Genomic DNA, 27,535 nt, shown 5'->3' with positions numbered 1-27,535 from the left:
GTCTATTTCTTACAAAAAGTCAGCTAGTGAAGACTATGGAGCTCAACTGCACTCAGGCATGAGTTATAATTTTATGTTGTGGGGGCCATCAAGTCAGGTCTTACTCATGGCGCCACGATGTACAATAATAGAACAACACGTTGTCCAGTCCTGCGCCAGCCCCCCAATCGTTCTCATGCTTGAGCCCATTGTTGCAGCCACTGTGTCCATAGAACATCGAGGCCTGTGGTAGTCACATAATTTCGTGTTCACAGTCAGGTCACAACCTGATGGTGCCTCCTGGTGGGTAGGGTCTTCTCATAAAGGAGGATCCTGGGAACTTCCTCTCCATCTGCCTTCTTCTTCCTGTTGATGGGGAGACTTTTGTGAGTCCTGGAGACGCGGTCACTGCCATTGGATCCACAAGATTTTACACCCACTGGCTGATGCTGTTCCTGCATTCTGCATGTGGCTTTAAGTCTGAAAAGGGACTTGTGGACTAGTACTGGATTTGTGGACTTGATTTGACTGGGCTGGGATGCTTTATTGATGCATAATTACTACTTGCTATAAAGCTCCTTCTTACATATGGGTGTCACTGAAGTTCTTTAGTTAACCTGGGCACCAAAAAGGTTTTGCTCATTTTTGCTGTCCCTATGTTACCATGCATGATGTCTTTCTCCAGGGTCTTCTAACTCCTGACAACATGTAAAAGGTATACAAGATGGAGTCTCCCCGTCCTTGTCACTAAGGAGCGCCCTGGCTGTCATTCTTCCAAGACAGATTTGTTTGTCCATTTGATAGTCGTTGTACTTTCAATATTCAGTATTCAGTACCACAATTCAAATCCATCAACTCTTCTTTGGTCTTCCTTATTTAGTGTCTTCCTCATTCAATTGCTGTTGGATGATTTCCAGTAAAATTTGAGTTGCATGTGGTATAAGTGATATTGTTCTATAGTTTGAGCATTCTGTTGGGTCACTTCTTTGGGATGGGTTCAAATATGGATCTCTTCTAGCCAGTTGGCCAAATAGCTGTCTTCCAAATTTCCTGGCCTACGCCATGAGTACGTGCTTCCAGCGCTTCACCAGTCTAAAAAAGTTGAGTGTTAACTAGTTCTTTTTTTGGTACAGTGACTCTGTGTGTTGTTTCCATCTTCTTTCAATGCTTCCTGAATCATTCAATACATTGCCCATAGAATATTTCATTACAGCAACTGAATGTTTTCCTGAATTGTTTCAGTTTAAGAATTCTAACTCTAATTTTCTAACTCTAGAACTGTGCGTATTTCATTATACTATTTTACTTTTTCTTCTTGAGCTGACTTTTGAAATTTTATATTCAACACTGATTTCGTCCTTTCTTCCATGTGTCTTAGCTATTCTATGATTTAGAACAATTTCACAGTCTCTTCTTTTTAATGACCTTTTGCTTTCTTCACGAATGATACTCTTGATGTCCTCCCACAGCTGTCAGGTCTTCTGCTATCGGTGTTCCATGCAGCAAATCTGGTCTTGAGATGCTCTCTAAAACCAGGGATGTTCCACCTGGAGAATCCGCCGGCATAGTTTCCTTTGTTGATTTGAAAAAAAAACAGTATTTTCTATGAACAAGTCCTTGTTTTTGTAGATTTCTATAATGCAATCTCCAGATTCATTTCTATCACCAAGACCATATTTTTCGAACTACTGTTCCTGCCTCTTTGTTTCCAATTGTCAGTAATTCTCAATGCATCTTGATTTCATGTTTGATCGATTCTTCATCACTAGTTTTTGTGGTTGGTGGATACATTTGAATAAGAGTTGTACTGACAGGATTTCATAAATGGGGATAAATATAATCCGATCACAGACAACAACATACTTCAAAATAGATCTTGAAATGTCTCTTAACTATGAATGCAACCCATTCCTCTTGATTATGGAATTTCTCGCATTATAAATCATATACGTAATTTTTCTGATTCAAAGTGGCCAATAGTATTACATTTCAGCTAACTAATGCCTATTGATTCTCATGCCTTCCATTTCTTGACAACTTCTAATTTTCCTAGACCCATACTTCTTACATTCCAGATTCTGATTATTATTTTGAATTATGACCAGTCAGCAAATGAGGATCTAGTAGCCTCCACTCCCACAAGCTCCATTCGTGTTCACATGGTTGACACCACTTTGAGAAAGCGGCCCTTCCTCAATCACATCAGAGCGGCTTCTGACCTGACTGGAAGCTAAGCATAAGGTTTTCGGCACCTCCATCCTCCCAAGTCCTTCTGCACAGTCCGTTCTCAGTCTGTTCATGTTGGGTGACTGCTGGCATTCATTTTACCCGTGGTCTAGTTTCCAGCACCACAGCTACGCACAAGCCGCCAAAGTATGACAAAGCGACAGACATGAGTGGGAATTACTTAATCATAACTTTTTATTTTAATTGTTTATTTATTTTGATAGTGCAGAGAATGTATACAACAGAAGCTACATTTCCGCATCCACAACTCAAACACATCGTTGCACTCTTTGAGTTGTAGAACCATTTTGCGCAACAACTTTTATCCACCTTTTCTGAGTTGTTCCTCTCTCATTAACATATGTAATCTTTTGAGCCATGATTGTTAATCTGTTCTCCTATAAATAGTTCTTACAAGAGCATAATGCTCAAGGCAGACCTCTTTAAACTAGTTATGCTAAATTATTTGGAATTAAGAGGACTTCTGAGGATATCTTTGAATTATGATTTCAAGAATATCTCAGGACAATAGTTCAGGGGTTCATCTCGCCTCCATAGCTCCACAGAGTCTGAAGTTCATGAGAATTTTAATGGTATTCTTTAACCAGCGCCTCCCCTCACCCATTGACTAAGATTATCCAGTAGAATCTTTGCTGTATCTGTGTACAGATGTTAACCAGGCACCATCAGTTCTGGCCTTGTGGCAAAGACGATAGTCAGTCACGGAGGGAATTAGCCACACATTACATTTCCTCTTCCTGTTCGGATTTTCGTTTTTCCTCTATGAGTCAGGTGAATGGAAATCAAGAGCGGCATGATGAATTAGGAGGTTGAACAGAAGCATTAAACACATATGAGACGAATTAACTGGTATGTCTCATTAAACAAATATCCCAACCAAGGAATCAGATTGCATGCGGAATTTGGCTCTACATGAGCAGCACCCCAGCTACTCCCTCCCTCTCGCTTCTCCTCTGGGTCCTTGTTGTACTTGTCTGCCACGCAGCTTTAATGGCAACTCTTTGTTTTACGTACTTCAATCCCCTGAGTCGCTTTTACCAGAGCCCAGGTGGCGTAGTAGGTTACACAGTGGACTGCTAACTGTACGGTCAGTAGTTAGAAACCACCAGCTGCTCTAGGAGAGAAAGATGAGATTTTCTACTCCAGTGAAGATTTATAATCTCTAGGGGAAAAAAAAAGATTTAGAATCTCAGAAGTCCAGAAGGGCAGTTCTACTCTGTCCTATAAAGTTGCCATGAGTCAGAATTGATTCGATAGCACTGAATGAATATGAGTCAGGTCTGACGTATGTGTGTGCCTCCTCTGGAAGTAAAGCAGTTAACCAGTTAGGTTTAGAGTGCAGGGAAAGGAAGAGAGAGAGTAGGATTTTCACAAACTTAAACCTTAAAAATTTTAGTTATTATCCATTTTCTCTAATGAACATTCATTAAAAACAAATGAACAAAACAAACAAACAAACAAACAAAAACAACAAATGAACAAGCAAAAAGAAAGATAAAAATGGCCATGGTTCCAATTACATTCACACAATCACTGTTGATATTTTAGCATATTTTCCACAAACTGTTTTTTATTATACGTGTACTACTGATATTATTTATTCTAAACATCTGTTGTTGTTTATAAAGGACAATAAAAGTAAGAAAAGTAGAGGATGGGATTATGATTAAGTAGGTCAGGCAAGGGAAGAGAAAAAAATTGCTTGTAGTAATTTTCAAATACTGTACATTATTTCCAAGTAGCAGTCTCATAAATAATACCATGAACACACAGACCCAGAAGCTATGAATCTATTACACAATGAGACATGCAAAATTTAAATGGAGCACAATTTATTTAGTGAATAGAATAAAATGAAATCAAATGTAATGATTAGTCTTGGACAGAAAAAAAAGGTCTTTTCATTGTAACAGGAAAAGAGAATTAATACCAAAACAGGAAAATGGAAGATTAGGAGTTTTGAAACAGAAGGATTTTGTGTGTCGTCTCGAGGACTTTCAATCTCTCTAGTTAATAGAAAGTTCTGGAGAAGGATTTCTGAGAGGAATCTTTTGAAACGATGAGAGAAAACGCATCTGAATAGCAGAACACATTAAATCCTTCCTGCAAGTGTATTTGACACCATATGGAGGACATAATTCAAAAGAAAATGATATAACTTTGAAGTTATTCTGATTAATCGTTTTAATTAGTTTTTACTCTGCCCAAGCACCTGTGTTAAGACATACTTCTAGTCAAGTCTACTTACACGGACTGCAGCTGACAGCCAGTGCACTCTTGACTCCACCAGTCATTTTCTCTATTGGAAGCAAAGTGAGTTTGTTTTTTAAAAGAGGGGGTGGTGGGATTGGCCCATTTAAGTCTTTTTATTGTTTCCAAGTCTCTGGAGATATATTTTATATGTTCTGGACTCTGTTGACCTCTTCTGCTTTTTCTTTTGCTGTGCATAACAAACTAATATATAGAGAGATTTGTTTTTATTTAATTTAACCCTGGTGGCATAGTGGTCATGTGTTGGGCTGCAATCCTCAAGGTAAGCAGTTCAAAGCCAGCAGCCGCTCCTCAGGAGGAAGCTGGGGCTTTTTACTCTGGTAAATAGGAAGACCCTCAAGGCGATGGATGGACACCGGGCTGCAGCAATGGTTTCAGCCACAGGAACATTTGCAAGGATGGCACAGGACTGTGCAAGTCTTGTTCTGTTGCACACGGGGTGGCTATAGGGAGTATCTGACATGATGGCACATCACAACTAAAACAACAGCGTTCCAGTCTCAGAAACTCACAGGATATGTTTACCCTGCCCTATAGGGTCAATATGAGCTGGCATCGACCCGATGGCAGTGAAAGCAGGTTTGTATGAGAATATAAAAAAAGTAGTGGCTCTTATTTCATAGATTTTATAAATAGGTAAATAATGTTTTCACACTACAAAATCCATAGCACTGTTTAGATTTAATATTTTTAATGCATGCATAGGATGAATGCCCTAAAACCATCTCTCCTATAATATGCTGAATTCCTCTGTGATAACTTGAATGCTTAGTCTAGTTCCAGTATCTACATAGAGCTAGGGAAAATAACAACAAAAATAATACCCGACAGTAAGATGGGAAAATGACAACACCCAGTTTTCCACTCCTTTCTCTGTTCCCAAGAACGCCCTATTTGGTAAAGTAGTGTGTCAGCAAAAATGAGATCAACCCTCTGTGTTGTGGCCCAACAATGGGCTCAAACATACCAACCATCATGGGGGTTGTACAGACAAAGTATTGTTTAGTTCTGTTTTATAAACAAGGTCATCGTGAGTCAGAGTCAAGTTGCAGGCAACTGACAATAGCAACAATGTTTATTCAAACTTCACCCTCTGGCTCCATTTTGTTTTCATGTTGCTCTCAACATGGGTACATCTGAATTGGGCAGATGATCAAGACAAAATCTCCGTTATTTGCCAGAGTGGTGGTGTTTGTGCCACTACATTCAGTCCTGTTCATGTACCCCTATATTGAAGGTAGTTTTACAAACCCATTAACATTTCATATGGAGATGCACCATAGTTCCTGAGGTTTTAGCATGAAAAGTTTCTCTTTTTTTTCTTTTAAATTTTATTGCCAAGTTAAAAAATTTTTGTCTGAATATCCTTAAGTCTTAAGATTGCCAAAAAACAAATAAGCCAAAAAGGATGATAAAAGACGTCAATTTGGTTTCAGGGTTTCTTCTTATTCCAGTAATTTAAAAACGAACATAACGTTCACTTTAATATTTGTGGAGAAAATCCCTCCAAGTTTATTAATTCAGTGTGAGCCATGCAAAGTGATAATTTGAACTATTAAAAAATTTACTTGGATCAGTAGGTTTCAAATCTACATATTTTAGAGAATACTTAAAACATGAAGCATCGGTATCAGGCATCAAAGAACAAAAAAAACATATCATTGTGAATGAGGGGAAGTACGGACTGCAGACCCAAAGCCCATCTACAGGCAACTGGACATCCCCTTACAGAAGGGTCGCGGGAGGAGATGAGCCAGCCAGGTGGATTATAGCACCTATGAAACATACAACTTTCTCTAGTTCTTTAATGCTTCACTGCCCCCCCCCCCAACTACCATGATCCCAATTCTACCTTACAAACCCACCTAGATGACTGGTACAGAAAAGAGCTGGAAACACAGGGAATCTAAGACAGATAAACCCTTAGGACCAATAATGAGAGTAGCTATACCAGGAGGGCAAGGGAAAGGTGGGGGCAGAGAGAGGGAACCGATCACTATGATCTACATATAACCCCCTCCCTGGGGGACAGACAACAGAAAAGCGGGTGAAGGGAGACATTGGTCAGTGTAAGACATGAAAAAAGGTTGATGAGGGAGGGGGTGGTGAGGAGCTGATACCAAGGACTCAAGTAGAAACCAAATGTTTTGAGAGTGATGGCACAAATGTACAGATAAGCTTGACACAGTGGGTGCATGGATGGACTGTGATGAGGTGTACGAGCCCCAATAAAATGATTTTAGAAACCCCCAAAACATGAAGCATTTAGATAGAAGCCCATGCATACTAGCTTCAGCAAAGGAGCATGTATTGGATTCTATTCCCAAACCATAAGAACAACATAAGGACCCTAATGATACAATTGTAGCACAAAGATTAGCTGTTGCCAGTATCCCCCTTCTCCTTTCCATGTAGATTTTCCCTCCAGACCTCTAGTTTTAACACTAAACAATTCAATTTGCTGGTTCTGGGTTCAAAAGTTCTAGAACATGGCCACGACTGTGTTATGGATCATGTATTGGAATGCTAACCACAAGGTCTGCAGTTTGGCTCCCCCAGCAACTCCTTGGGAGAGAGATGAGACTATTTCCCCTTCAGTAAGCAATGCAGCATCAGAAACCCTAGGAAGCAGTTCTTCTCTATCCTCTGGGTCACTGTGAGCTAGAAACGACCCGCTGACAGTTGTATGGCTTTTAAATGTTATTATCCCTGCTTGGGCAAAATGTCCAGTCTGGAGTTACTCGGATGTCATACTGTAGAAGCTACTGAATAATTACTAAACAGCTATTATATTTTTTCTACTTTCAAGTCAAACTCTGCTTTTGTTTAGCTATCGTTTTTCTCTGTACAGGAATATTCTTGAGGAATATTAACTCCAAGTTCCAAGCCCACGTAGTGAATCACAGTTGATCTGAGCCCATCCCTTGCCAGTGGTTGTTTGCATCATCATTTTGGCCCAAATAGATGTAAGTGAAATCTGTTGCATGGTCTCTAGGATAGTGTTTTCTCATTTGTAAGAAATAATACATGAATTTTGAAGGTTAAGCCAGGTTTAGACAGATAGAGATGTGATTGAGCATAATAGACCATGGAAGAAGGGGAATAGCTGGCTAGTAATCAATTACCTGATGCATAATATATTTTAAGAAGTACAGGTTCTAAAGATCCATTTTATTCTTATAAGGGAGGAAAAATACTATTGAAGATACTTTCAGATCCTTCTCTTTTGTTTAACAAACCATTTATAGAAATATATTACAGTTATCTTTGTTCCAGTGTTAAGGCTGCAGTACCCCCAAAATTGTTGGCATTAAAACTTATATTTAATTTTCTTATATTTGAAAGGAATACATTGATATGTAACTTAACCTGTTGGCAATGTACTGACTTTCCCCTATAGGAATGTTTTAAGTATTATGGGATAGAAAATTAAAAATGAAATTTAAGGAACTCTAAGATTTCATATGGAAAACACTGATTTTGAAGCTCTACCTCTGTCTTCACTCTTTCTTAACCCTTGGGACATACATCACTCACCAGTACTGTCAGCCTCTCAGGTTTCTTAGGAAACTGCTACCCAGATTTAGTTCCTGGTGGGGACCTGCATAGCTGCGTGAATTTGAAGAAAAGGACCTCATTCCACGAATCCTTTCACCAGAGCCCACTTGGGATATATGTGTCATAAAACTGCATCAAAATCTATTACCTAAAATTTTTTTTCACCTTGATTTCAGCATGCTTTTGTTACTGAAAACATACACTGACAACAAAAAAATTCAAAGTAGAAAATAATTTGGTCACAAAGGTTCGAACATTGGTGATTTTTTCCAGAATCAAATGTTTTATTATAGAATCCTAATTTAAGGAAGGGCTTATTAATACAGCCACTAACGTTATAGTTTCACTTTGTTACCACTAACTAACATTTAGTCATCAAAATATTTGATAATGTTGGATGACTATAGCTGATTAGGGCTAACAAATATAAAACATTTGGTTCATACTTCAGTAATGAAAAGACAAACAAGCTAATAAAAAGTGATCAGAGGACATGAACATATACTCCACAAAAGAGACATTCAATCAGCCAACAAATGCATGATTAAATGTTTCTGATCATTAGCCATCAGGGAAATGCCAATTAAAACAACAGGGAGATAATATCTCACTCCAGCAATAATCAAGGTTCAATAAGACAGAAAACATCAAATGATGGTAAGGGTGAACAGATACTGGGATTCTCACACACTGCTTTTGAGACCAAAAAAAGATGCAACCACTGTGAAAAATGATGTGGTGTTTCTTTACAAACGTAGGACTAGTAATATGATTTCATACAGTAATCTCACTGCTAGGTATAGACCGTACAAAATAAGAGCTGGAACATGAACAGATATTTGTACAAGCATGTTCATTGCATTGTCATTCACAATAGGAAAGAGATGGAAACAATGCATCAACAAATGAGTGAATAGCAAATTATGGTATACGGACACAATGGGATATGATGCAAGACTTAAGAATAACAGAGAATCCATGACACACCTTATAATGTAGATAAACACGGAAGACATTATGCTGAGTAAAATAAATCACAAAAGGCCAGATATTGTATGAGGTCATTATTATAGAAGTCAAGGAAAGGCCTATACACAGAAAGAAAAAAAAGTATTTTATGGTACCAGGGAAAGGTGGAATGGAGTGGAAGGTGAGGAAAATTAACTGACTAAATAATACACATACCTTAATTTGATTGGAGGAAAAGACAATAAACAGTGAAGGGGTAATCAGCACAAACTCACTAAAGAAAAGGAAAACATGAGTGGCACACAAAACCCAAACCCATTTTTCATAGGGTTTATTCTGACTTAATGTGACCCTCTCATGGATTTCCAAGACTATAAACCTCTAGGGCAGCGGTTCTCAACCTGTGGGTTGCGACCCCTTTGGGAGTTGAATGACCCTATCATAGGGGTCACCTAAAATGATCCGAAAACACATATTTCTGCTGGTTTTAGGAATCGAGACACCGCTCCTCTAACCGTCTCCAGGCAGGTCTTCACACAGGCAGATATGCCCATATATGAGTCCCCAGAATGATGCCATCATTGTGCCAAACCCATCACATACAGCCTGTATAAATACATGTGTATTTATAAATACATGTGTATGTGACAGTGGACCAGTCACACATGTGTTGAGAACAGCTACTGTGTAGAGAGCAGTTACTGTGTAGAAAGCAGATGCTGTGCAGAGAGCAGCTACTCTGTTAAAAGGAGCTACTGTGTTGAAAGCAGCAGTATTGGAGGTAAAATGACACTTCATGAATTATAATTACATATTGTTTTTGTGATTAGTCAATATGTTTTAATTATGCTCAGTTTGTAACAATGAAAATGCATCCTGCATATCAGATATTTACATGTTGATTCATGACATAGCAAAATTACAGTTATGAAGTAGCAATGAAAATAATTTTATGGTTGGGGATCACCACAACACAAGGAACTGTATTCAAGGGTTGCGGCATGAGGAAGGTTGAGAACCACTGCTTTAGCGGAACAAACAGACTCAACTTCCCACCACGCGGAGGCTCATGGACCACCGTGCTTGGGGTAAGCACTTCAATGCTCAACTCACAGCACCACCAGACAAGGGAAAATATTATTACATACAATATCCTTATTCGAAACCACAGACACCAAGCTGCAAGTGAGTGAATCGGGAAATGGGCAAGATGAGCAGTCATGAGCAGGTGAAAGGGGCTGCAGCCACAGACCATCAGTCCAAAGACCACCAACCCAAGGGCACCAGCCATCATGACCTGAAACCGGGAGAATTAATTGGTTCCTGGCTATTGATACTGAGCACTCTGAAAAGAGTAAAACTGAGGGTCCTTGACAGGTGGAAGAAATATGGAACTACAATCAAATTTATTTTAAAAAGCAGGCTTAACTGATTTGACAAGATAGGTTACACTTCAAGACTATGTCCTCAGTTACTCTTTAGGCCTCGAACTGAGTTCACCTCAATGGATCAACTTTAAACCAAACAGTAGACAGATCTATAGGTTGAACAAAAAAGAAACACGCAAAAAAAAAAAAAGAACTTGCTTCCTATGTAACATTAGATCCCTTCAATACTAAGTAAAAAGAAGCAGTTAGAGAAGGAATGGCCACAAAGAGGAGATGATCAACCTTTATCACCCCAGGCAATATCCATCTCCTTTGGTTTAACATTGGCATCATGGCTCTTTTCCTCATGTCTCTTGATTTACAGAAATCAAAGGTGATTCCAATTTTCTCCATCTTTCTGCCAACATGAGAATCTTATATCTTAATTATTATCTGAATTTCTTCTTCATTCTTTAAGTTAGCTTTCAAGATACACTTCCAACCAGCTAAAGCTTAGCTCTCTTCTGACTTTATTAGTCAGGGTTGGCTCATAAAATATAACATGAAATATTCCTACCATAAGGGGAAGTGGAAATTTGACATTAGTTATTAGAGAAATTTTCTTTCTTTGATTTTTTTCCTGAAGAATTCTAAAATCAAGGAAAAGAACCCAGAGACCTTCTAGAGAAAAATTCTCTAGATAACAAACTGAAACACAACAGACTGAAATAGGTCAGAGATACTTCAGGTGGCCTTGTTCTCGCTGGAGCACTTCGATTTGATAACCATTAAAAAAATGTTGATGTCTGAATTTCATAAACGGGCCATTCTTTCTTTGTTTTGTCTTTCAATGTCCATGTATCAGTAAATGCCATGATTCATATGTGTTCCACTTTAAACCTGTAGAGGAAAGATGAAATGATGGCTCTGTGTAGTTGGCATTATTTGTCTTTTGTTAGGAATCTGGTATCATTTATGTTTTCCCCACTGGCTGCGACAAGCTATTATTGGGCTTTGATTTTAGATTTTTCAGAACTTTGTGACCTGGGAGTTGTTGTCATCCAAAAATTAATAGTTTGACACACTGATTCAAGTGATTATCATGGACCATTACATGAATACTGCATGTGATAGATCTCTGTGTTTATTTCTTTATGATCCACGCCCGGAAGCTGAGTAAGAATAAGTATTGTGATAGCAAAGAATCCTTTAAAAAACATTAAAAATGAATGTCATACAAATAAAGTTTAAGTGTCTCTCCAAAATTTGTCTAACTCATTAATTAGGAAACTAGGTGGATGGTAAAACTGGTTCAAAAGCATTTGAAGAACAGTGTTTGTGTGCTCTGGCGACAGAATGCTAGAATAAGATTTTGAGATTAAGCACAAACTTTGTGAACATTTTCAAGGCTAATAAGACTGTATCATTTGGAGTTATGACTTGTACTAGGCAGAGACATATTCATCTCTATCACCCCAAATCCATAAATTAACATACAGCTTGGCTGTAATAAGTAATAAAAGAAAAAGCTACTGCCGAGTCAAAAGGAGAATGTTCAAACAGCTATCCTTCACTAGAAATTTCAGTACTTGTTTGGTAAACCTACTAAACCATATTCCACACTAATACTGAAAGAACATACATTTGTCTATTGGTTTTTAAGATTTTTATGTTTTTCATAATAAATAGCTATGATGCTACCAGTCAATTGTGCTCATGAGCCGAGTGTCTGAGTAAAGCAAAGTTTGAAGATGTGCTAGGAAAAGTTTGCTGAAACACATTAGCAAAGGAAAACTATGTTGAATTTGAATTTATGCAGCCCATGCTTCTGTAATAATCAGAGGACAATGATGTATAGAATGATTAGCAACACATATATAGGAGCCAATTGTTTGAATCCAAGCTCTGTCAAGTACTTGTGTGAGAATTTGGGCCAATTATTCAACTTTCCTGGTTGCTCAGTGTCCTCACCTGTCAGAGAACCTAATAATGCCGATCCTATTAGGTGATGATGAGAATGAGGTGGGATCATTTGTTGGAGCACCGAAGACAATGTTTGATACCTCGCAGGCTCGGTGTTAGTGTCTGTTCCTGTATTAACTCTGGATTGCTAATAGTACTTGCAGAAGCTTAATTTGTTATCTAGGAAAGATTAAACTTTGTTTAAGTGGCTGGAAAGATGATACAAGTAAATGGTAGCAAATTTAAAAAGTAATCTCTAATCTGTATTTAAAGTTTTTGATTAACTTTTTAAAATTGTAAATTATGTGAGGGTTTCCATTTCAGCTCACCAACTTTGTATTTAACAGCTTAAACTACTAACACGTCCCTCCTTCCCCATGCTCAGCGATTTCTCTTCTCGCTGTTGGACCACTGTCTTTCAGGTCTAATTAACACACCTCAATGACCGAATCTATTGCGTCATCTCCCTCTCATACCCTTCTCTCTTGTGAAAATTTCAAAGTCTGTTTAAAGTCAAGCTCTCATCAGAAGAGTTAGAAGAAGGAAGGAGCAAGATTTAGAAAAAAGAAAACCAAAATCAAATTGGCTCCAGATTAGTTAACCGGAAGATAGGTGGATTAAGAATCAGAAGACCTGACCTCTGATCCGAGCTCTGTTGTGTGAAGCTCAGATGGGAGAATTTAAACAAATCATTTGTCAGATCTACACCATTTAACTTTATGGGTAGAGACACTCTTTCAAAGCCCAAGGCAGAGTGAAATTGTAGGCTTATTTTGTAAGGGTATTCACCAGAGGGAAAAAAAAGTAAAAATGGGGATAAGAACAATACCTGCTTTATCTATGAAAATGCAGCAAAATAATATATGTGAACACACTTTACAACCATTAAACCCAAACGCACTACCATGCAGTTGATCCCAACTCACAGAAATTCTACAGGGAAGGATAGGACTGCCCCTGGGAATTCCAGGACAATGAACTCTCTGTCCTATCTTTCTCCCATGGAGCACTTGGTGGATTTGAACCGCCAACTTTGTGTTTAGCAGGTCAGTGCTTAACTCCCTAGCCAAAGTGAGATAGTGTTTTTGTAAGGTACTATAGTTTCATTCTTTCATAAGGGAGTTAAATTAAAATTAAATACACTTCCCCCTAAGATCATAAAACGGATACCATTTCTCCTAGTAGGCTGGCAAGGAATTTATGTCAACCGGAACATTCTATACAAAAAACCAGAAGAACCACAGACTCTTGTATCATGCCTAGGAGGGAAGTTGCAGAATAAAATCATACCCACTTCTTACCTCCCCTGTCTCTTCCACTCACCTGAAGATGATGTTCAGGAGAAACTCTGAGTTTTGGACATAATTCATTCAACACAATGCACTGAGCATTTATGAGATGAACTGTAGGTTCTGTGGTAGGAAACAAAGGGGATATGATATTCACACTCTTCATAAGGATACAGATTCAGCATGAAAGACTAAAAATAAATAATAACCATAATTTAAAATATAATTTGGGCAAAGAAATAGGAATAGTTATTTTGTTTTGTATAAGGACAACATGAAACTTTAATTAAGTTAGCTGATTTCTAAAAACCATGTTTAAATTAGTAGGGTTGTTTACTTTTAGTAGATATTTTTCACATTGACCTGCTTATGAAACTATTTCTTTGACATAGCTTTTTATATATTATTTCTTTTTTCCCTTCTCATATCTTCAAAAGTGAAATAATTATTTAAAATTATCTATTAAAAAGAATCTGTGGAGGTCTGTATTTTGGGGGAATAGGATGAATACTTCATAAATATAGCACATAATGTTAAGTTCTTTAATACCTAACATGAAAGAATAAAAGGGGCCCTGGTGACACAGTGTATAAAGCACTTGGCTGTTTATCGAGAGGTTGTCAGTTCAAACCCACTAGCTGCTCTAGTGGGACCCCGAGGTGGTCATCAGCTCCCAGAGAGACACCATCCTGGAAGCCCCCCGGGGAGGGCTCCTTTGTCCTGAAGGGTTGCGTCACTCTGACGACACTCACCAGCAGTGGACTTTGCTGAAGCATGAAGACCTGTATTTGAAGAACCAAACAGAAATACTTCTACCTCTGTAGGTATTTCTCCAGGTTATAGACATCTTCTTGAATATATAGCAAAAGCTCTAGCTAGTGTTTCTTTTATGCAAATAAGTAGTTTATTATTAATGTAGTTCAACTGAATCAGAGACTTGCTAATGAAAGCAAAAGCCGAGCTATTTTAATGAATGAAAGGAGATTATTTCCAAATTGCAGTGATTGTTAGAATTAGCTGATATGTGTTACCTTTGTGTTTGTAAAACATCCTTGAATATGTCCTTTATTTATTTATATTATTTGTGCAACATTATTAAGATGAACAATTGCATGATATGTTAGCATAAGTCGTTCTAACCTTAAAGCTCTAACAGTTGTAAAGGCCAAGAGAAGCCCAGAGGATGGAGAGCGTCTGCAATATTAATAAACTCCATAAGCTCCAATGAAAGGAAAACTGTACACAGCATGCTACTGTTTTGTCCCGACAGACATTAGTGCATTAATGCTGTTTATTCAGAAAAAAAATTATAACACAACATGTGGTTTTTATCTTTAGAATACTGTTCATACTAATATACTTCCAAATACTTTTGGTAAATAAGCTAGATGCTATCTATCCTGGAATGGTAAAACTGAAAATTCTCATTCATCAATACCATAAGTTAGTTCCATATGCTGACATGTGATGGTTGCCAAGAAATATTATTCAGTGAAAAATGAATTCTGAGACCATCGACATATAGTCTGGTTCCGTTTATATTCAAACTACACCACAGAAGTTTGAATTTATATACCAGTGTGAAGTTGTGTACTTTAAAAAAATTATAAAATGAAAACACACACACATAATAAAACACAAAATAAAAGAGGGGTGCTATGTGTACTGTCATGGAAAACTTTCAAGATTTATATTACATGAAAATTAAGCAAGTTACAGACTAACATGGTAATCTTACTTTTGTTAAAAAGAAAACAAACTTTGTTTATTGAGAGTGGTGTTGAAGAGAAATTTTCACTATTTTCTTTAGCTATTTCGGCATTGGTTTATCCAGTAAATATATACTTACACACTAGTCGTGTTATTTAAGAAAAACATGATTTATTTACAAATATTACAAAGTGTTTTGTGTGGTTGTTGTTGCTAGATGCCATGCGCTGGTTCCCTCCCACAGTGACCCAATGCACAACAGAGGGAAACATTGCTGGTCCTATGTCACACTCATAACTGGTCTATGCTGAACCCATTGTGGCAGCCACGGTGCCAGTTCATCTCACTGGAGGTCTTCCTCTTTCTTGCTGCCCTTTGCCAGGCAAGATATCCTTCCCCAGGGACTGATGTCCCCTGACAACGTGTCCGAAGTTGAAAGACGGAGCTCGCCATTTTTGCCTCTCAGGAGCACTCTGACTGTGCTTCTTCCCAGACAGATCGAAGTGCCCTTTTAGCGGGCCACGGTATTTTCACCATTCTCCTCCAGCACCACAAGTCAAATGCATTGATTCTTCTTCAGTCTTCCTTATTCAATATTCAACCTTCACATTCATATGGGCAACTGGACCTAATGTGGCTTGAATAAGGAGCATCTTCGTCCTCAAAGGATCATGCTTACTCTTCAAGACTTTCAAGAGACTTTGTGCAGCAGACTTACACGATGCAAGATGTCTTTGATTGCTGCTTCCAGGAGCACTGATGGTGTATCCAAGCAAGACAACATCCGGACAACGCCAACCTTTTCTCCATTTATCATGATGTTATACCTATATGGTCCAGTGGTGGGGATTTTGGTCTTCTTTACATGGAGTCATACATAATCCATACTGAAGGCTGCAATCCTTTATCTTCGTCAGCAAGTGCTTCAAATTCTTGTCATTTTCAGCAAGTAGGGTTGTGTCACCTACATATCACATGCTGTTAATAAGTCTTCCTCCAATTCTGAAGCCACATTCTTCTTCATATAATCCCAGGTCTCTGATGATTTTCTCGGCGTGCAGAATGAATAAGTGTGGTGGAAGGGAACAATCTTGATGCATACCTTTCCTGATTTTCAGATATTTAGTGCTGCCCTATTCTGGTCACACGCTCCTCTTGATGCATGTCCAAGGTCTCCCGAAGCGCTGTGGAGTGTTCTGGACTCCCCACTGTTCTCAAGGTTATCCAGAGTTTGTTATGCTCGACACAGTCGAATACCTGGCATAGTCAAAAAATAAAACAAATAAATATCTTTCTGGAACTCTCTGTTTTCAGTCAAGATCCATGTGACATCAGCAATGATATCTCTTGCCCCACCTCCCCCTCTGAATCCAGCCTGGGTAAAAAGTCTCATCTTTCTTCTGTGCAGTGGCTGGTGATTTTGAACTGCCGACCTTGTGGTTAGCAGACCAATGTGTTACCATTAAGCCATCAGGGTCCCTCAGGCATGAATATAGATCTCTTCTAATTGATTGGCCAAGCAGCTGTTTTCCAAATGTCATGGCATAGAGAAGTGAGTACCTTCAGGACTGCAGCGATTTGTTGAGCCATCCTAATTGGTATTTGGCTAATTCTTAGAGACGTCGAATCTTTATTGGCAATGCTTTCAGTGCAGCTGGGACTTCTCCCTTCAGGATAATGGAGACTTGATTTTATACTGCCTCTTTAAGTGGTTGGACATCGACTATTTATTTAGTACAGTGATTCTCTATTCCTTCCATAGATGCTTTCTGCATCATTCAATATTTTGCCCATAGAATCTTTCTGTATTGCAACCCAGACTTGACTTTTTGTTCCATTCTTTCACCTTGAAGTAAGCGGATCACTTTCTAGTTTCAGATTTTTACACTTTTTATTACAATATTGTGTCTTCTGTTGTCACCCTTTGACATTTTCTGTTCAGCTCTTTTATTTCATCCTTTCTTTGCTTTAGCTCCTCTGTGTTCAAAAGCCAGTTTCAGAGTCTCTACTCACATTCCCTTTGGTCTTATTTTTCCTGTCTGGTATTTAGAGACTTTTCCCTTTCTTTATATATAATGTTATCCCCCAACTTACCTGCCTACTGACATTGTGTTCAATGCATCAAACATATTAGATGTTCTCTAAATTGAGGTAGGATATAATACAGATTGTATTTTGGTTCTTGTGGATTTGTTTTAATTTTTTCAACTTCAACTTTCATATAAAAATTATTAGTTGTTCCACAAAGGCCCTGGCTTTGTTCTGACTGTGATAATGAGTTTCTCTGTGCTCTCTTCCCACAAATGCAGTCTATTTGAGATATTCTTTGTATTCTTTTTAGCTAGGTCCATATATATAGTTGATGTTCTAAAAAATGTATTTACAATGTAGTTGGTCTTACAAAATTCTGTCTTATGATCTTTGGTATAATTCTGTCACTAAGACCATATTTTCCAACTGCTGATCCTTCTCTTTTTCCAATGTTCACATTCCAAGCAGTAGTCCTAATTAGCATATGTTGATGGCATATTTGAGCAATTTCAGATTGCAGAAGCTGGTGACATTTTTCAATTTCCTCCTGCTTAACCTTAGTGATTGGTGTGTAAATTTGAATAATAATACTGTGACCTGGTATTTCCTTGTAAACATATGGATATTATCCTATCACTTGACAGTATTGTGCTTCAAGGTAAGTCTTGAAACTTTTTAAAAAAATGGTTAATATGATGCCAAGCATGTTAACTCTACTTTGAGGAGGCAATTCTTCTCGAGACTTATTTTGAATGTCTTTCTCCCCAAGAACTCATCTTCCAGCAGTATATCAGTCAGCATTTCACTCCTATTTATGGGGGTTTTAGTGATTGATTTTTTTTCAGGATTGGACCATGTATTACTGTTTCATAGTTTCTCTTAGTCTGGAAGCTCCACCGAGACCAGACCACCATGTATTCCCTACTGGTATTTAAATACCAGACAGAATATTTCTAGCAGCACAGAAACATGTAATTCAACACAGTAAGACAAAATGTTAGGCTAGTGGGATCATGTATTAGACTGGGTTCTCTGGAGAAACAAAACCAGGACACTGCACACAGGAATATAACAGCTAATTAGTCCACACAGCAGTACAGAGGGCTCAGACTCACTCACTTCCATGGGATAGTTAATATCCTTGAAGTCTTTCAACTCACGAGGACCGCTGGGTCCAAGGTCAAGGATCCACAGCTTGGCAGTCCCACAGATAGTGTAGTGCAGGAGTTGAGGCAGAGAACTAGCAGTCACAAGCTGATCTGATCAGCAGAGAGTAAGAGAGTGAGAGAGGTGGGGCTTGTCAAGTCATTTATCTTTTTGCCTTCCAATCAAACATCGAATTTATTAATCCCACATGTTCCTGTTAGGCTGGCACAATAAATCTACCTATCACCGTCTACCACTTGCCAACTTGGCACGTGTACACAATTCTTTAGCCATATACACTTTTTTTTAGCCATATATAATTTTGAGACATTAATGAAATCGCACTTACACTAATATCAAACATCTATCATACATATAAATGAAGACACACTAAATCTAATTGTATATGGTACATCATACATGAGCAAAGGAAAGATATTCAATAAGCACATATAAAGAAACTGACAATTGCAAACCTCACCTTTGCAATGATCACGTGGTCCTAACTTATAGGTAGAATTACCTTCTTCTACTACCCATTCTGTATTACCTTTGCCCTAGGCCAGCACCTCAGCTAGCCATGGTTGTTTGCCTGGTGGGGTGACCCAGACCTTCATTCCTGAGGGGTCTGGGTCATTATTAATCCTGTCAGAATTGGGTTGCTGCAGCTTGCCATTTACTTTAATCACAGGGCATGGTAACACTAAGAGTCGGCCTATGGGATCTCCTGGATTCCAGACATATTCTTCTTTACCTCCATTATGTAACACCAGTCCAATTTCTCTTTGGTAATCAGGATCAATCGCACCACTCAGTACAGTGACACCCTTCCTGACCTGTTGATCCAAAGGCATGAAGAGCCCAAAGTGGCCAGGGGGCATTCTCAGCTGCCCGTTCAGTGGTAACTGTGCTGTGTTTCCCGGTGGGAGAGTTCCTTCCTTCCAGACCAGGACCTCCAGGCCTAAAGAGCATAGGGTTTCTGGGACAGAAAGCAAAAATGCTGCAAGCGGATCACTAGGAGTAATAGTGAGTGGTGCCATGCCAGCTTCCACCCCTTGGTTCCTGGACCCATGAATTCTGGCTATTGGAGACACAGAACCATATATTGGCTGCTGGTTTAGAGCATATACAGCTTCCTGGAGAACATTGGCCCAGACACGAAAGTTGTTGCCACCTAGTTGGCACCATAATTGAGTCTTTAGGAGCCCATTCCATCATTCCATCAAGACAGCTGCTTCAGGAGGATGAGGAACATGATACGATCAGTGGGTTCCATGGGTACGGGCCCATTGCTGCACTTCATTTGCTGCGAGTTCCTTGATGTGAAGCAATGCTATGTGGGATGCCATGTGTGTGGATAAGGCATTCTGTAAGCCCATGAATGGTTGTTTTGGGAAAGCATTGTGTATAGGGAACAAATCCATATCTAGAGAAGGTGTCTATTCCAGTAAAAACAAAGCACTGTCCCCTCCATGAGGGAAGTGGTCTTATTTAATCAACCTGCCACCAGGTGGCTAGTTGATCTCCCTGAGGAATAGTCCCATATCTTGGACTCAGTGTTGGCTTCTGCTGCTGGCAGATGGTGTACTCAGCAGTGGCAGTGGCCAAGACAGCTTTGGTGAATGGAATTCCATGTTGCTGCGCCCAAGCATAACCTCCATCCCTGCCACCATGTCCACTTTGTTCATGTGCCCATTGGGCAATGACAGAAGTGGCAAGGGAAGAGGAGGACCGATCTCCACAGTGTGTGTCATCTTATCCACTTGATTATTAAAGTCCTCCTCTTCAGAGGTAACCCTTTGGTGAGCGTTCACATGAGGCAAGATTACCTTTACTTTCTTGGTCCATTCAGAGAGGTCCATCCACATACTTCTTCCCCACACCTTCTTGTCACCAATATTCCAATCATGTTCCTTCCAATTCCCTGGCCATCCAGCCAAGCCATTAGCCACAGCCCATGAATCAGTATACAGTCTCACATCTGGCCATTTCTCCTTATATGCAAACTAAATGGCCAGGTGCACTGCTCAAAGTTCTGCCCACTCGGAAGATTTCCCTTCACCACTGTCCTTTAGGGAGATCCCAGAAAGGGGCTGTAGTGCTGCTGCTGTCCACTTACGAGTGGCACCTGCATACCGTGCAGAGCCATCGGTAAACCAAGCATGACTTTTCTGTTCTTCAGTTAAAGTATGGTAAGGAACTCCCCATGAGGCCACAGGTGCAGCCTGGAAGAAAGGAGGCAATGTGACAGGAGTGGAAACTGTGGACATTTGGGCCACTTCTTCATGTAGCTTACTTGTCCCTTCAGATCCTGTTCTAGCCCAATCTCATATATACCACTTCCATTTAACAATGGATTGTTGCTGTGCACGTCCAACTTTATGACCATGGGTTAGACAATACCCAGTGCGTTATGGGCAGCTCAGGCCTCATGGTGACTTGGTGGCCAATGGTGAGGCATTCATGGTCTTCACTGAGGCCCAGTAACAGGCCAAAAGCTGTTTGTCAAAGGGGGAGTAGTTGTCTGCAGAGGATGGCAGGACTTTACTCCAAAATCCCAATGGTCTATGCTGTGATTCACCAATAGGGGTCTGCCAAAGACTCCACACTGCATCTCTATCTACAACGGACACCTCTAGCACCATCAGGTCAGCTGGATCGTAGGGTCCCAGTGGCAAAGCAGTTTGCACAGCAGCCTGAACCTGTTGCTGAGCTTTTTCTTGTTCTGACCCCAATCAAAATTCGAGGCCTTTCGTGTTACTTAATAAATAGGTCAAAGTAGAATAACCAAATAAGGGATATGTTGCCTCCATAATCCAAAGAGGCCCACTAGGTGTTATGCCTCCTGTTTAGTTCTTGCGGGGGGCGGGGTGGGGGTGGAGGGCAGATGCAGTAGCTTATTCTATACTTTAGTGGGAATGTCTCGACATGTCCCAGGCCACTGGACACCTAGAAATTTTCTGATGTGGAGGGTACCTGACTCTTCATTGGGTTAATTTCCCAACCTCTTGTACGCAGATGTTGTATCAATGAATCTAGAGTCTTTGATACATCCTCCTTAATGGGTCCAATCAGTATAATGTTATCAATATAACGGACTAGTGTAGCATTTTGCAGAAGACACAGGTGATCAAGGTCCCTTCAGACTAAATTATGGCACAGGGTGGAAGAGTTGACATACCCCTGGGGGAGAGTTATGAAAGTGTCCCTTACAGCTGAAGGCAAATTGCTTCTGGTGGTCCTTTGAGGCTGGTATTGGGAAGAAGGCATTGGCCAGATCAAAATCTGTATGCCAAGAACCAGGAGAAGTATTAATTTTCTCTAGCAATGAAATCACATCTGGAACAACAGCTGCAATTGGAGTCACCACCTGGTTAAGTTTACGATAATCCACTGTCATTCTCCAGGATCCATCTGTCTTCTTTACAGGCCAAATAGGTGAGTTAAATGGTGATGTGGTAGGAATCACCACCCCTGCATCTTTCGTCTTTGATGGTGGCACTGATCTCTGCAACCCCTCCAGGAATGCGGCACTGCTTTAGGTTTACTATTTTCCTAGGCAATGGCAGTTCTAATGGTGTCCACTTGACCTTTCCTTCCATAATAGCCCTTATTCCAAATTTCAGGGATCTAATATGGGGGTTCTTGTCAGTTATTAAGTATGTATATTCCAATGATGCATTCTGGAACTAGGGAAATAATGACAGAATGGGTTCAAAGGTCCACTGGACCCATGGTGAGGCATACCTGAGCTATAACTCCATCAATAACTTGACCTGCATATGCCCTCCCTTTGACTGGTGGGCCTTCAAAGCATTTTGGGTCTCCTGGAATTAGTGTCAGTTCAGAGACAGTGTCCAGTAATCCCCCAAAAGTTTGATTATTTCCTTTCCCCCAATGAACTGTCACTCTTGTGAAAGGCGGCAGGTCCCTTTGGGGAAGGCTAGAAGATAGACTAACAGTATAGACCTTCAGTGATGTAGCGGGGTCATCCTTACAAGGGACCTGGCCTCCCCTTCATTCAAGGGGCTGTGGGTCTGTAAACTGGCTCAGGTCTGGGAACTGATTGAGTGGTCATGACTATTCTGCTGTTCACCTGAGCTAGCATTTTTCCGCCTGTATAGATCATGTAAATATTTAGTAGGTTTCCTATGTATTTCACTCCTAGGGACGCTGCAGCTAAGTTACCAATGCCATGAGTTCACATGAGATATGTTGCTTTGATAACTATGGAAACATTTATATTCATCATGATAACCACATCTACCCTGTCTCTGTCGATTCAGTGCTGACACCTAACCTCTACCCTCTACCTGAGCTATCTTCTACCTGAGTTACCCACTACCCTCTACCACCACAGCGCCCAATCAGCTCCACTGTAGGCAAATGTCACAGTTCACTTAGGACAGTGCCCACTGTTAATCCTGGTGCACATAAAATAGCAGTCACAGGGGTCTTCAGAGATGCTGGGGCCCACTTCACAATCCTGATGGTTGTGGTGAAGGGTACGTTCCTGGGGCACTCCCTTTTTGGGTCTATGGGAATGTCCTGATAGATCCATTTCAACATACCAATTTCCCTAAGCTTTTGGATGCCTTCCTCTACAGTGTACCAAGGTAGGTCAGGCACCTCAAGTTGGTCTAATCTAGGCCATCTGGCAGCCCATGCTTCAGTGAACCAACCAAATAAGCAATTAGATCCTCTCGTAACCTCTCTTGCTGAGACATTGAAGGAAGAATCTGTGCTTAGGGGCCCCGTATCAAGAAACTCAGACTGGTCTAATGTTAAATTCCTTACACCAGTTTTCTGCACCTGTAGTAACCATTCCCTGGGATATTTCCCAGGGTTCTGCTTGTATATATTAGAAAACTCAAGCAAATCTTTATGAGTATAGCGCACTTCTTCCTGAATCACCATCTGAACCTCAACTTTAGGAACTTTCTGAGACTTAATTCTAGTTACAGGTGTAGAGGACATAATGAGTGGTGGGGGTGTTCACTGGGTGCTCTCAGCAATATCTGTAAGGCATTTCCACCAGGCAGTGCTACAGGTGCAGTCCTGGCATTTCAGCTTAAACCAGTGGTTCTCAACCTGCGGGTTGCAACCCCTTTGGGGGCTCGAATGACTCTTTCACAGGGGTCACTTAATACCATTGGAAAACTCATAAATATTTCACAATATGTAATTACATATTTTTGTGATTAATCAATATGCTTTAATTATGTTCAATTTGTAAAAATGAAAATACATCCTGCATATCAGATATTTATATTATGATTTATAACAGTAGCAGAATTACAGTTATGAAGTAGCAATGAAAGTAATTTTATGGTTGGGGGTCACCACAACATAAGGAACTATATTAAAGGGCCATGGCATTAGGAAGGTTGAGAACCACTGGCTTAATTAAACAGGTTGGTTAATCTGCTCAGGTGTGGGTTGATTTAAAGATTGTTGGTTAATCCCCTCAAGTGGGAGGTGTGGATCTATTGACTGGGCCAGCTCAATTGACTCTAGGGCAGTTGTTCTCTAATGCCACAACCCTTTAATACAGTTTCTCATGTTGTGGTGACCCCCAACCATAAAATTCTTTTCTTTGCTACTTCATAACTAAAATTTTGCTACTGTTATGAATCAGGCGACCCCTGTGTAAGGTTTGTTCGACGCCCAAAGGGGTTGTGACCTACAGGTTGAGAACCGTTGCTCTAGGGGCTCAGTATCCTCCTCTTCTGGATCATCAGCCCATCACAGATAATAAAACGCTTGCTGTGTATAAAATATTATTGCTGCCAAGTTTGAGGCTTTTTAAAACTCAGAATGTAAAGAATTTCTTACTTTAAAGTCTGTGATATTTTGTGAGATGCTTACCAACTGTCAAGGATAGGATAATATCCATAGGCCTATGATGAAGAAGTGCTATAATGAAATTCTATTATTCAAATGTATGCGCCAAGCACTAAAGTTCATGAAGATGGAGACAGATATTGGAGCAATGCAAATACAAATCAGAGAATGTTTGGTATGGCCAGGATTCACAACCGCTAGGAATAGGCAAAAAACAAACCAAAAACTTCCTCCCTAGAGTCTTCAAAGGCAGCATCTAGATTTCAAACTTTTAGCCTCCAGAAGTATAAAAGATCATGTTTATGTTGTCTTAAACCACAGAATTGGTGCTACTTTGTTATGTCAGCCCTTGGAAACTAATCTATTTATCCATCAGCACCTTTCTTCTATTGGGCTCTCAGCTTCATTTGTGATCCATAGGAACAGGGTCAAGCTATTTGCTTCAAATGAAATCAAACAAGAAACTTTTTATGTACAAAATCTGTTTTCTCTGTAGTAATGTCTTTTTTTTTTTGGTAGTAATGTCTTTCATTGCACAGTTACTACTGAATTTGTTTTGTTCTTTTTGCCTGCTATTGGGCCAACTTTCTCTCCCTGCTGTCAAATGCTTCACAGTGGAAGTTGTCAATTAGCAATTAAGAGCTTTCCAAGTGCTAAAAAGGAAACAAAACAAAGCTCTCAGCAGGCAGGACTGTACTGATAACTGCAAAGTACCAAATTAAGACTAATTCACATAACTTTGGAGTATGACTCAGAGTCATAAATCCTGAGTCACAGACTCTCATTGAGATCGCACCAGCAATGCCAACGTACCAACCCCGTGGGTGCAGAACTAAGTAGTAAAATACATAAACAAGTCCGGCTCAGATTGGGGAGCTGCAAGAATTCTTATTATGACTGAAACTATCAAGTCAATAAAAGATAACACTTAGGAAGAAATTGATGTTACAAGTGACCCAGAACAACGTGCACTGCAAACCCCAAAACATCAGACTCATTGCCAGTGAGTGGATTCCGATGCACAGTGACCGAAAGGGCAGCATGGAACTGTCCCTGTGGGTTTCCATAAAGCTTTCAGACTTACACGGCCTTTTCTCTGAGACTGCAAATGTTTACCGGAGTGGAAAGCTTCATCTTCCTCCTGCGGAGCAGCTGGTGGTTTCTAACTGCTGACCTGGCAACGAGCAGTCCAGGGCATAACCCACTCTGCCCGAGGGCTTCCACATTGTCACCAAGGCTCAGTAAAATAAAAGTTGCGTTTCAGGATGACAATGTCGGTATGACACTTGACGGTCGGCCAGGAGGAGAAAAGTAAAGTCCAGGACACCTCATGTCAAGTCGTCTGTATTCATGGCTCTTTTTTCATTAGCTTCCCCATGGTTTAATCGGCTCAAGTTTCTGCTGATCAGATTCTCACCCTGTCCCTATTTCTTATGTGTCCCGCCAGTAAAAGACTTGAGAGGAACTTTTATTGTTAAGTTTCTCCCTTTGTCATGCTATGGGCCATCTTGTTTGTTTCCTCATAGGATGCATTTTCTGCCAATACTTCTAGGGATATTACATAAAGTTTAGCTTACTCTAGTTTTTACCATCCTCTTGGTTAGTTGCTTGGCTTTCATATTCTCTATCGTCCCCCCAAAACATTCTGTGTTAGGCTGAGTTGACTAAAGAAACAGATCCAGTGACTCTCATATGTGCAAGAAAGAGTTTATATCAGGAAGGAATTATGTATCACAGAAACATCCCAGCCCAGTCCAACTCACATCTGTAAGTCCAGTATTAGTCCACGAGTCCCTCTTCAAACTCACACAGTCACAAGCAATGGCAGAATGCAGGGATATCAGCCCAGTGGATGCAAAGTCCTGTGTATCCAATGGGGGTGGACACATCTCCGGGGCTCTGGCAGCAGCCAGGGTCAGCCAGAGGACGAAGTAGAGAGAGAAGGGCAGGTCCCCTATACTTTCCTTATAAGAAGGCCACATCCATCCGGAGGCACCATCCAGCTGTGACCTCTATGACAGGCTGAATACCACTACTCTTACACTTTCATATATCTTCAAGTTGACATGAAATCATTAAAGTACCACACACATAACCACATAAATGCTTGTCAGTATCCACTACTCACCTGCTTGAGGTGTGCTGCTTTCCCACCAGTCAGTGGTAGATGTTTTACAGGTTTTAACTCAGAATCTATTGGGTAGAAGAAATAGACAGAAAGGTATTGGTCCTAGGCAATGAGAAATAAATAGATATTTAGTGAATTAGAAATGATGAATATTGCAATTGGATATAAAGATGAGTAAGGGGTATGGGATTGGAATTGGATAAATATTTATCACTGGTCAGTAAAGGTAAATTTTACACAAGGGGGTGGTAAATCCATAGTAAAGATGGAACTAGGAAATGAGAGAATTTATGTTACAAATGATTGTAGAAATTGTAGAAAAACTAGTATGAAACCTTTCCAAAGAAGAAAAGAAATATGAGGGGGCTTCAAAAGTTCATGAAAAAAAAAAAGATTTTTCCATGTGTTTTTTGAAGTCCTGTCTATATGATCAGTTCAAACCCTAGTTTCTTAATTCAGTTCATTATTACATTTGTAGGCATAGTTGACTCTACACAATACAGGATAGGCATCTAAAGAGCAGACTCTGGATTTTTACACACCTGGCTTCACATTCTGTGTCTATAAATTATCATTTTGTGACCTTGGACAAGTGCAAGACCTCTTTGGGCCTCTGTAAAAGAGACATAGGACTTGTATCCACTTCTTTGAAAAAGTTGTCTACCTCACTTTTCTCTCTCTCCCTCCATAAACTTTACCATGAAAATTTTGCTTCACAGAATTCATTTTAATGGACACACAGGCCAGTCTGACATAGTCAATGACTCCTTTAATCTGGTTATACATTTTCTCTCTTGGCTGCAAGGATACCACACTCTCCTTGTTTAACTCTCATGTCACTGGTTGTTCCTTCTTCTCCATTTCCATATTCTTGATGCTCTCAACCAATATCTTGGACTTAAATATTATCTATAGATTATCAACTTCCAAATTTAATTTCTAACACAGACCTTTTTCCTACGGCAAATCCTCCTGGCTAATGAACAAGCAAGAATGTTGTGGAGGTGGCAGCACCTGACCTTCTCTGCCTTCAC

Source organism: Tenrec ecaudatus, chromosome 7 (assembly GCF_050624435.1).
Source record: "Tenrec ecaudatus isolate mTenEca1 chromosome 7, mTenEca1.hap1, whole genome shotgun sequence".
NCBI classification, from domain to species: Eukaryota; Metazoa; Chordata; class Mammalia; order Afrosoricida; family Tenrecidae; genus Tenrec; species Tenrec ecaudatus.
This window is presented reverse-complemented; position numbering follows the sequence as displayed.